The sequence below is a fragment of the Rosa rugosa genome, chromosome 2 (genome assembly GCF_958449725.1).
Source record: "Rosa rugosa chromosome 2, drRosRugo1.1, whole genome shotgun sequence".
Taxonomy (NCBI): Eukaryota; Viridiplantae; Streptophyta; class Magnoliopsida; order Rosales; family Rosaceae; genus Rosa; species Rosa rugosa.
Window position 1 is genome coordinate 39,229,818 of NC_084821.1, and position 11,034 is coordinate 39,240,851.

Consider the following 11,034-nt stretch of genomic DNA (forward strand, 5'->3'; position numbering starts at 1 on the left):
GAATTACAACGTCAAACTGGCTTGGGGTTGCGACGACGATGCCCTGTTGCTAAAGGGACAATCTGGTGTTCAACGGTGGTTGCTTCCTTTTTTTTCTCTTTTGCAATCTGGGCCTGCTCCTTTTTCTTACTCTCTGGGCTTCCCCCTTTTTTTTTTCTTTCTTTCTTTTCTTCTGACTTGGGCTGCATCGGCCCCTTTTTTTTTTCTTTACTGACTTGGGCCGAGTCACGTTTTCTGGGCAGCGTCTCCTCCTTGTTTTTTTTTCTTCTTCTGCTAACTTGGGCCGGGCCGCGTCTCTTTCTCTTCTCCTTTCTATTTTCTGCGCTGGACAGACGCTGGACTAGGCTGGGCCGGAACTAGGGTGCATGTGCAGGGATATTGGGGATCTAGCGGTTCAGGGATGCACGACGGTTCTGAGGCCGGTCCGGCAAATTCCGGCCGGTTTTGGGCGTTTTTTTTACCCGGTTTCCGGTTTCTGGGAGAACACCGATGATGGTGAAGTATGACGGTAGGAGGTGGACTGGAAGGGTTCGAACCGAGCAGATGACTTCTGTTTCTTCTTGTGACCGGTTCGGTGTTCTCATGGGTCTTAAATTATAGTTCTTCACAAGGATGTTGTCATGCTTTTCAGTGACATTCATTGCTCCAACGAGCTCATGAAACCTTGTGATCCGTCCTGCAGTAACATCGATTCGATAGTTCTTAACAACCATCAAAGCAGAGACAGGGAAGCTAGAGAGAGTCCTCTCAATTAACATCGCATCTGTGATATCTTTTCCACAGAATTCCATTAAGAATTTAATGCGAAGTGCTTCCGAGTTGTAGTCAAAAACTGACTTGAACTCACAGAAACGGAGGCTATGCCATCTCACTTCTAGTACTGGAAGCAGGGAGTCACGGACGTTGCCAAATCATTCTTCGAGTGAAACCGACATCCTTCTGGGGTCTTCTTCATTCATATACTCTTACTGGAGCGAATCATCCATATGACGAGTCATTAGAATGATGGCTTTCGCCTTATTTGCCTCTAAGGCTGCTCTGTTTGCCTCCAAAGTTTGAGCTTGCTCAACAGTTAGCACGTCCTGGCTAGGCTCGAGATTCGTATCCAGGATTCCATCGACCTTGACATGCTAGCGGACATCATGAATCCACTCGTGATATCTAGAGCCAGTTGTTCCCAATTGAGCGAAGTCCAGTTTGTTCAGGTTACTCATCCTGAAAAAGAACAAGAAAAAAGGTTAGTTTCAGCGCGCAAAAAGCTACCATGAAAACATATAAAATTTCTGAGCGTGGTCGCTCCCAAGAAATTATGAATTTCCGAGCGTAATTGTTTCCATGAAATTAGGGATTTCTGAGTGTAGTCGCTTCCAAGAAATCCGATTCCAAGAGATATTGGATTAGATCGAAACAATGATGTAAGTGGTCAATCATAAATTCTCTACAAACTCTAAGTTTGGAGAACCCAAAAAGCTCCTTGCTTGGAGTGAGCACGAACCCCCACAGTTTGGCTTTTGGTCTCCCCTATGAAGAAGAAAGGGGGGTAGAAGAAGGGAGGTTGCAAGTCCCCGAGAAAAAGAAGAGAAAAACAATAAAAAACTTCAAAAACGGGAACTAATAGAACCTTTAAAACATACCTTGAAAAGTGAAAAAAGCCACCGGAAAAGTCGCCAGGAAAGTTGCCTGAATTTGGTCGCCAGAAGTGGCAGGAAAATGTCGCCGAAGGTGTTCAACGGTGGTTGCTTCCTTTTTTTTCTCTTTTGCAATCTGGGCCTGCTTCTTTTTCTTACTCTCTGGGCTTCCCCCTTTTTTTTTCTTTCTTTCTTTTCTTCTGACTTGGGCTGCATCGGCCCCTTTTTTTATTTTTTTTTCTCTTCTGACTTGGGCTGAGTCACGGTTTCTGGGTCGCGCCTCCTTCTTTGGGCAGCGTGTCCTCCTTGTTTTTTTTTTCTTCTTCAGCTAACTTGGGCTGGGCCGCGTCTCCCTCTCTTCTCCTTTCTATTTTCTGCGCTGGACGGACGTTGGGCTAGAACTAGGGTGCAAGTGCAGGGATATTGGGGATCTAGCGGTTCAGGGATGCAAGACGGTTCTGAGGCCGGTCCGGCAAATTCCGGCTGGTTTTGGGCGTTTTTTCTCTGGTTTCTGGGTTTAGGACACCGACAGTGGTGAAGTATGACGGTAGGAGGTGGACTGGAAGGGTTCGAACCGAGCAGATGACTTCCGTTTCTTCTTGTGGCCAGTTCGGTGTTTTTTCCTGGGGTTTTAGGGTTAGGGCTTCGTGCAGATAACGTGTTTTAGGAAAACTGAAATTGGGAGAGAATTGAGTTGTCCTTTCATTTATATAGAGGATTACAAGGCATAGAATCAGAGTTGTACAAGGAAACGTAATATTACCTTGATTGGATATCTCCAAGATTCTCTGATATGATCTCTAATTCTAACCCTATTACCACTAGGTCAAGTAACTTAGAGTTTGGGCCAGACACATATTCTGGATTTACTTGAACAAATAAATAATTAATATGAACATTTATTATTTTCATAAACTAACTTCCTACTTCTAGACCCGTGACCACCCACTTTTCCACATCCATAGGGTGTGAACAGTTTCTAGTGTTATTTATATTTAATTGTATTTAAATCTAGTTATGACTCTTGGCCCTAATTAAAGATTTCAAATTACCAGACGGCGTCTTTATTAGAGAGAAGAAACAGAAAGAACGTGCAAGGTATTGTCCTCAACCCTCTTTCCCTCTCCTTTAGAAAATAATTTTGCATATCCCAAAGACCAAAGAGACTTCCATACCTTATCTTAAGTTTCGAGGTTAGGCAGCTACCTGGACTCAACCCCCCCCCCCCCCCCCCCCCACACACACACACAGGAATCTACCCTTGGCTAATTACAGTTGGGTTTGGGAGTTGATGCCTTAAAACTCAACATCATGCCCATATACCACAGAAGAATTCTAGAGGCCATCCAAATTATGACACTTGGATAGTTGGATCAATATAAAAAGTGCTTTCTAAGACGCAGATGAACAGAATAAAACCTACTACTAATAATGTCACGCCCCTGATTTTTAACACAGATAAAAATCGATATATAATCACATAATTATACATGCGTGATGGTTCAGCCATCAATACAAAATACCTGTAAACTTTTTCCCTTTAAACCAAGTACATACTGATGCCTTGAAACCACACTATGTCAATATTGACCCGCTCCACAGAGTCATATATTACATAAGCTTACGAATTAAATTGTCACCACAAAATATTATGAGTCTTCGCTAAGCGCAACACCGCTAGCGGGACTTCTCCCTTTCATCTTGCAAGAGAGTCTCCGCTCAGCGCAACACCGCTAGAGGGACTTCTCCCTTTCATCTTGTAAGAGAGTCTCCGCTCAGGGCAACACCGCTAGCGGAACTTCTCCCTTTCATCTTGTAAGAGAGTCTCCGCTCAGGGCAACACCGCTAGCGGAACTTCTCCCTTTCATCTTGCAAGCGAGAGTCTCTGCTAAGCGCAACACCACTAGCGGAACTTCTCCCTTTCATCTTGCAAGCGAGTCTCTGCTAAGCGCAACACCGCTAGCGGGACTTCTCCTTTTCATCTTGCAAGCGAGTCTCCGCTAAGCGTAACACCGCTAGCGGGACTTCTCCCTTTCATCTTGCAAGAGAGTCTCCGCTCAGCGCAACACTGCTAGCAGAACTTCTCCCTTTCATCTTGCAAGCGAGAGTCTCAGCTAAGCGCAACACCGCTAGCGGGACTTCTCCCTTTCATCTTGCAAGGGAGTCTCCGCTAAGCGCAACAGCGCTAGAGGAACTTCTCCCTTTCATCTTGCAAGCGAGTCTCTGCTAAGCGCAACACCGCTAGCGGGACTTCTCCCTTTTATCTTGCAAGCGAGTCTCCGCTAAGCGCAACACCGCTAGCGGGACTTCTCCCTTTCATCTTGCAAGAGAGTCTCCGCTCAGCGCAACACTGCTAGCAGAACTTCTCCCTTTCATCTTGCAAGCGAGAGTCTCAGCTAAGCGCAACACCGCTAGCAGGACTTCTCCCTTTCATCTTGCAAGGGAGTCTCCGCTAAGCGCAACAGCGCTAGAGGAACTTCTCCCTTTCGTCTTGTAAGCGAGTCTCCGCTAAGCGCAACACCGTTAGCAGGACTTCTCCCTTTCATCTTGCAAGTGAGTCTCCGCTCAGCGCAACACTGCGAGTGGAACTTCTCCCTTTCATCTTGCAAGCGAGAGTCTCTGCTAAGTGCAAGAACTTCTCCTTTTCATATTGCAAGCGAGTCTCTGCTAAGCGCAACACCGCTAGCGGGACTTCTCCCTTTCATCTTGCAAGGGAGTCTCCGATAAGCGCAACACCACTAGCGGGACTTCTCCCTTTCATCTTGCAAGCGAGTCTCCGCTAAGCGCAATACCGCTAGCGGAACTTCTCCCTCTTCAGCTTGTAACAGCCTCCGCTGAGCGTAACACTGATCGCTGAGCTTCAAGCCAGAAGGTCCCCGCAACATTTCTTACTGCTATCTATCAGCGGAGGGACTTCCTCCAATGGCGATTCCAGAGGCAACGCCTCATTTTGACAACGACCGCCACGTGGCATTGCAGTCAAGCTACGTCAAGTAAGGGGACATATCAACAGTCTTCGACGGCCCTGATCAGGCACGTTGACCCCCGACACTTGGGTATCAAAGATTGGGCTCGCTACCCAACACTCTCTGTTCAGTACAGATCCCCCTTATCAAACAATATGTCGACCAAACGGAGGCCCATCCTAGCTGGGGAGTGGGGGAATCCCTGGGGGGCCTAGCAGGGGCCCACCCAAAAGGGTATAAAGCGTTCGCTCAGTAAATCCATGGTTAACAATGCACTGACACTAATTATGCTGTCGCAAGTCTAGCAGAAGTAACACTTTGAACTGCTAGGCAACTCCCCAACCAAGATTACCCTCCTTGACTGGGGACTAGGGAGACTTTTACTTACATGGGCATTTGCCAAGCATAATTAGCTATAATGAGCCACGCTCATGCTATCGCCAGCGGTACCAACTACCACCAACGGTGTAACCCATGGAAACACAGCCAAGCAGGTTACCGCCGTGGCTCACCCCCAGATCACCGCTGACGCGCCGCTGCAAAACAGCATCAAAAGCTCCACAAACTGGGAACTGAAGCATATCAGTCCCACATCGAAAACAAGGAAGAGGTCAGCCTCTTCCCCACTAAGTTACGAGCTCTATGCCCCTAACCACTTTGCTCGCCAATTTGGGTTGGCCCAGTTGATACCCTGGCCTCTGGTTGATTCTGCCAATTACTACACCTCTTGGCGGAGATTAGCCCCGCCTGGATCTGCCCCCTTTCATAATCAGTTTACTTTGATAGTGATTCCCCCTTGGGTCAGAGCGCTGTACCCCTTCAACGATGTCGACGGTGATTATGCTGATTGGTGGAAAGAAGTGTCCGTGAACTGTTGGGACCTGCCACATGACAAACTCTTCATCCTGATCTTTCGTGGCATGGTCCTGGTCCGGAGGACCGCGAGATTCTTGAGCGCTTCTCCAACCCTGCAGCACAACCCCCGCGATTTATTCTACCTTCTCGCTCATCGCGTCTAGGGATACAAATCCACGAGCCTAGGGCAACAGTAAGTTTTTGTCTTTCTTCACCATTCCGGTTCCTTGTCTTGATTTTCTCGCTCTTATTCCTGAGTGTGTTTCGCAACAAACTACCCAGAGTAGGCCAGCCTCTGTTCAGGTCGCGAAACAAAAGGCAATAGCAGAGGAGACTCCTGAGGGAGAGTCTTCTCATGATGAAGATCCCGCTGAGGTAATTTGGTTAAGAATGATCCCAAACTTGTATATTTGGTGCTTACCCCCTTTTTGAGTTGTGATTCTTTTCTCGTACAGGCCAGTGTTGTCTTTGCTTGCAAACACGATCGAGCTCAATTCGTCGAAGAGAGTTTTGAAGATGACGAACCTCTGGGAATGCGATGGTAAACTCCGGCCCCGTCTTATCCTATTTAAATTTTAGAATCTGGGCAGGATCTTCACTATGTATCTTTTAACAGGTCCGTCAGAGAACCACTGATCCCTCTCACCTGAGCGAGGCTGGACCCTCAGCCGCTGCATAAGAGCCAATTCTCTTGCTAGTTCAAGCATCAACTAACCCCGTGGCACCTCTTTCATCTACCACATCTACAGAGCATCTACAAGGTCCTACCATTCTAATAACGATCTCCGATGACGACTCCTCGGAGCATGAAAGAGTGGAAAGCCACTCTGAGGCTTCTGCCGCTTATGAGGAACTGATGATGACAGAGATTCTCGCGGCACTAGAGGTCCAAGGGGTGGATGAGGCGAGGCCTCTTCCTCTTGGTGACCACGTACCAGATATTGACTCGACAGCTCGAGAGGTAAGCCATTGTTGGCCAATGCTTTATATTTCCCTTTAGATCCAACCCCGCTCTCTGACATTTCTGGACCTGACCAGAATTTTGTTTGTACCGAGGAGGTGGCTGCAAAAGATGAGGGTCCTATCGGCGAGACAGTCGTCCCAGAGATGGAAAATGATACTGACGGTGGTGGTGCCTCCCAAGTCTCGCGAACAAATGAGACAACCGTCGAAGCTGAGGGCTCTGTGCTTGAATCTGCTCCACTTGCCCATGGTGAGCCGCGAGTTGAGTTTCCAGATTCTCCCGTGGCTGAAGGGACAGACCAACCTGTTTAAGATGAAGAAACAGAGGAAGCTATCCACCCTTTTGCATTGGTAGTTCGTGATCCTGTGGCGCCTCCGCCGCCTCCTCCTCCTCCCACCAGATTCGAGAGATTGATGAGGGTGTTAGAGGTAACTCCTCCTTTTGCTGTGGATGAGGCTAAGATGGTGCTTCACGAACATCTGGGTCCTCGGGTATTGGAGACTGATATCCTCCCGCGAGTCTTGGAAGCCCTAAGGTATCTTTGCTAGGAGAAGGCATTGACCCTGCAGCAATTTAGTGCCATTGACATTCTGCTGAATAAACTTGGTAGGGCCCGCCGACGTCAATCGGCCACGAACGCCTAGGCTTACGCCGCTCGAGAGGCTTTGAATAGCCTCTCTCGAGAAATGGACATCTCTCGCGGTATTTTAAATGAGCGAACCATCCGCCTGCGGGAACTACAAATCCAAAGGTCCGACTTCAAATTTCGGATCGAGGACCTCCATGCCGGTTTAGCCTTTGTTGAGAATACGATTGCTGCAGAAGAGGCCCAACTCGATGAACTTTTGGCTGCTTCTGAAGAAATGGGCCGCAACCTGGCCCGTGTCAGAGAACAGGCCACTCAGGCTGAAGCTTGTGCCATTGCGGCGAAACTCCGTGTGGAGAAACTTTGCTTGAAATTGAGCTTCGCGGGCCAATCTCTGTAGGCCTCCTTGAAAACTGTTCCTCACGTGCTATTAATCCTCTAATAATAGCTAATTCCTCGAAAACCGCTCGGTATTGGAGCCTCACATGCTACTAGTCCCTTTTTTCCCGAGATTCGGAATTACTATTCTCGATTTACTGACATCGGTTTGACTCTTTAACCATCCATCTAAGGGTGGGGATTTGCCTGAAGTCCCTATAAATAGTTGAATTTCGGGCAGGGAATACTCACAACAACTCTTCTGAAATATTCAAGAAATGGCCTTTCAGTCCTTGCTTCTTTTTCTCCTTCTTCACAAATCTTCCGCTCATGAAATGGCCTCTAGCCTCTAAACTTTAGGCTTTATGGCGTAATCTCAAGCCTGGGTTAGGCCTTATGGCGTAATCTCAGGCAACCCCTTGTTTCGTCCTTCTGGAATTCTGCAATGACAATGCCAGGCTTCAGATTGGTTTAGAAACGCGAGGGGGCTCCGAGTGTGGGATCCACGATCATGCGAGATCATCTTTGTTAGAATCCCACACGCAAAACGAAATGAGGAAAGGGAGGAAGGCCACTCTGTGGTTCGTCTTTCCTCCTCTGTTTCCTTCCTTCTGGACCCGGCCCGTGTTGTGCCCTCCAGATGGAAGGGACTTTGGTTCTCACCTCCTTCTCCCCCTCTCTCTTCTTGATAGAATCTTGGAGGGATGAGAAGGGATGGACTCTTTGAAGGAATGGGTTCAAGCTGCAAAATGGTTGTTCCAACTAATAGTGGTTACCAAGGCTAGAGGGGGTGCAGAGACTCAAGCTGATATTCAGTTCCTTCACTCTCTGCCCCTCCCGGAGATAATGGCGCGGCTCAACCCGACGTTGGATTCCATAGCTGCTTCCAATTGAGGAGGCTTGGAGGCTTCATTTTCTTTCACTGGAGTCTCCCCTTCTCATGGATAATGGCGTTGGCCAAGCCTATGTTGGATTCCTCTGCCGCTTCCATGTAAAAGGGGCACGGGGGCTCCGTTACTCCTCTTTTTCCTTCCCTGAAGTCTGCCCCTCCTTGGGATAATGGCTCGGCTCAACCCGACGTTGGATTCCATAGCTGCTTCCACTTGAGAAAAGATTCAGAAGATATCTGAAGATTCCTGTTTTGTATTTTAGCCACTTTTGGCTTTGTAATGAATGTACTGCTTTTGGTCGCAAAGCCACTTTATGAATACAATAATATTTTCTTATCCTGATATTTAAATATCCGTGAGAAGCCAATAATTGTGTCTCGCTATGCCCCAAATATAGGCTTCCATAGTTGTATATTGAAAATAATATGAACTTTTAAAATATGCTCCGCGTCAAAAAGAGCCTCGCGGCGAGGGTTTTGAGAAAATATGTATCTTTTGGATCCACTTGCTGGCCCCAACTCAAAACTCTTGGCGCCAATAATCCCTTCTTTTTTGAGATTTAAGGCATTAATCACGCGTTGAAAAACAACGGTCGTGAAAAAATAATCTCGTGAATAGAATAGTTACCTCCTCGAAAACCGTTTGGTTCCCCAACGCGCCAATAATCCCTTCTTTTCCGAGATTTAGGGCAACTTTAATCAAGATTTACTGACACTTAGTTTGAATCTTCGACTGTCCATCCTAGGGTGGAAATGCTTTTCCGAGATTGTCCATCCAAGGGTAGAGATTTGCATGCCCTGTTCCTATAAATAGGTGCATTCTGGGAATGGGAACGTTCACGCCAAAAACCTTCCTCTGAATTTCAGATCCTCATCATCACCATTCTTCAATTCTCACATTCTCTCAACCCATCACCAATGGAACCACAAACCAAGCAACCAACCGAGGATGGAGGAAGCAACAAAGCAACCGGGAGTAGTGCTAACATGCTTTGCAGGCGGAGCAGTACCAGGTGGGATCCCACTACAGATCAAATAATAATCCTCAAGGAGCTTTTCTACAACAAGGGAGTTAGGTCCCCAACTGCAGAGCAAATTCAGAGTATCTGTCTCCAGCTGAAACGGTACGGAAAGATCGAGAGCAAGAACGTCTATTATTGGTTTGGGAACCACAGGGCCCGGGAGAAGCAGAAGAAAAAGATCACTTCGGATGTTTATGTGCCCATGCAGAGATCAGGGCTTGTTGGTAATGGTAATGGTACCAATTGGGAACCTGAGGATCAATATATTAACTTCGGATCTTCTGCATCTGCTTCTGCTTCTTCTGCTGGTGTGATGATTGCTTTTAACGGGCAGATGGGGAACTATGGTGGTTATGGATCTATGAACAGGGAGATTGAAACCTTTCCTCTGTTCCCCATGCACGGTGAGGACATGAAGACTACTTCCGAGGGAGGTGGCGGCTACAACGGTGGCTCTCGCATTTCCCTTGAGCTCAGCCTCAACTCCTACAGCTCGACCCTATTTTCCCGCGAAGGTGTTTTCTCGGCTAGAGAAGAGACAGAGCTGTAAAAAATTTCCAGAGCCGCTGACTCGGCTTAGTATTGTGTAGTGTTGCCCCCTTAATGTTGTTAGGTGTAGCGAAGAAACGATTATGGGCCTCAAAAACAGGCCTGCAAGAATGGGCTTCGCAAGTGTAGGAACACTAGAATTGCCCCGCTTGTCTTATGCGAAGAAACTGTCTACAACTCATCCGAGTCCCAGACATTAGGAAAATATTTCTTCAAGTATCTGCCATTGATAGGGTTATGATGGACATCTCCATCCAGGTCCTTGAGATGAAAAGCTCATTTCGCTAAGATTTTATAGATGATGTACGAGCCTTCCCATCTTGGAGTCCATTTGCCGCGACCATGTAATTTTTCGCCAAGCGGGAGAACTGCTTTCCAAACCAACTCTCCTTGGCTGTAACTCCTTCCACGCGTCCGCTTGTCATAGGCGCAAGCGCCTCGTTGCTTTTCCGTGACCAAACTATCTAAAGCCTCCAAGCGCTTTTCGCTAAGATCTTCATGTTCCTGCCACATAGCCTGAACGTAGTCTTCTCCAATGAGATGATGTTGCTCTCGAACTCGTAATGATTGGATGTTTACTTCCAGTGGCAGGACTGCATCATGGCCAAACATCAAAGCATAAGGTGTTGTCACGGTGGGATTCCGCTTAGATGTGCGGTAGGCCCAAAGAGTTTCATAAAGTGTCTCATGCCACTGTCGTGGATTAGCTTCCAACATTTTCTTCAGCAAATTGATAATGATCTTGTTGCTGGCCTCAGCTTGACCGTTAGACTGAGCATAATAAGGACTAGAATGGACGAACTGTATTCCCCATTCTCTTGCCAGTTTATCAACTTCACCACCCATGAAAGCTGCCCCCCGGTCCGAAACAAAAACTTCTGGGATCCCAAATCTGCAGATGATGTTTCTGAATAGGAATTGTCTCAACGTGCCACCAGATGTTTCCTTCAAAGGTTCTGCTTCAACCCACTTTGTAAAGAAATCAGTCGCGACGATGATGAACTTGTGTTGAAGTGATGAATGTGGGTGAATCATCCCAATTAAATTCAGCGCCCATCCTCTTGCGGGCCAAGGCTTTATAATGGGCTGCATTGGAATATTAGGGACATGCTGGACCGGCCCATGAGCTTGGCAGTCCAAACAACCTTTAGCGAACGCGATACAATCCTTCAAGATACTGGGCCAAAAATATCCATG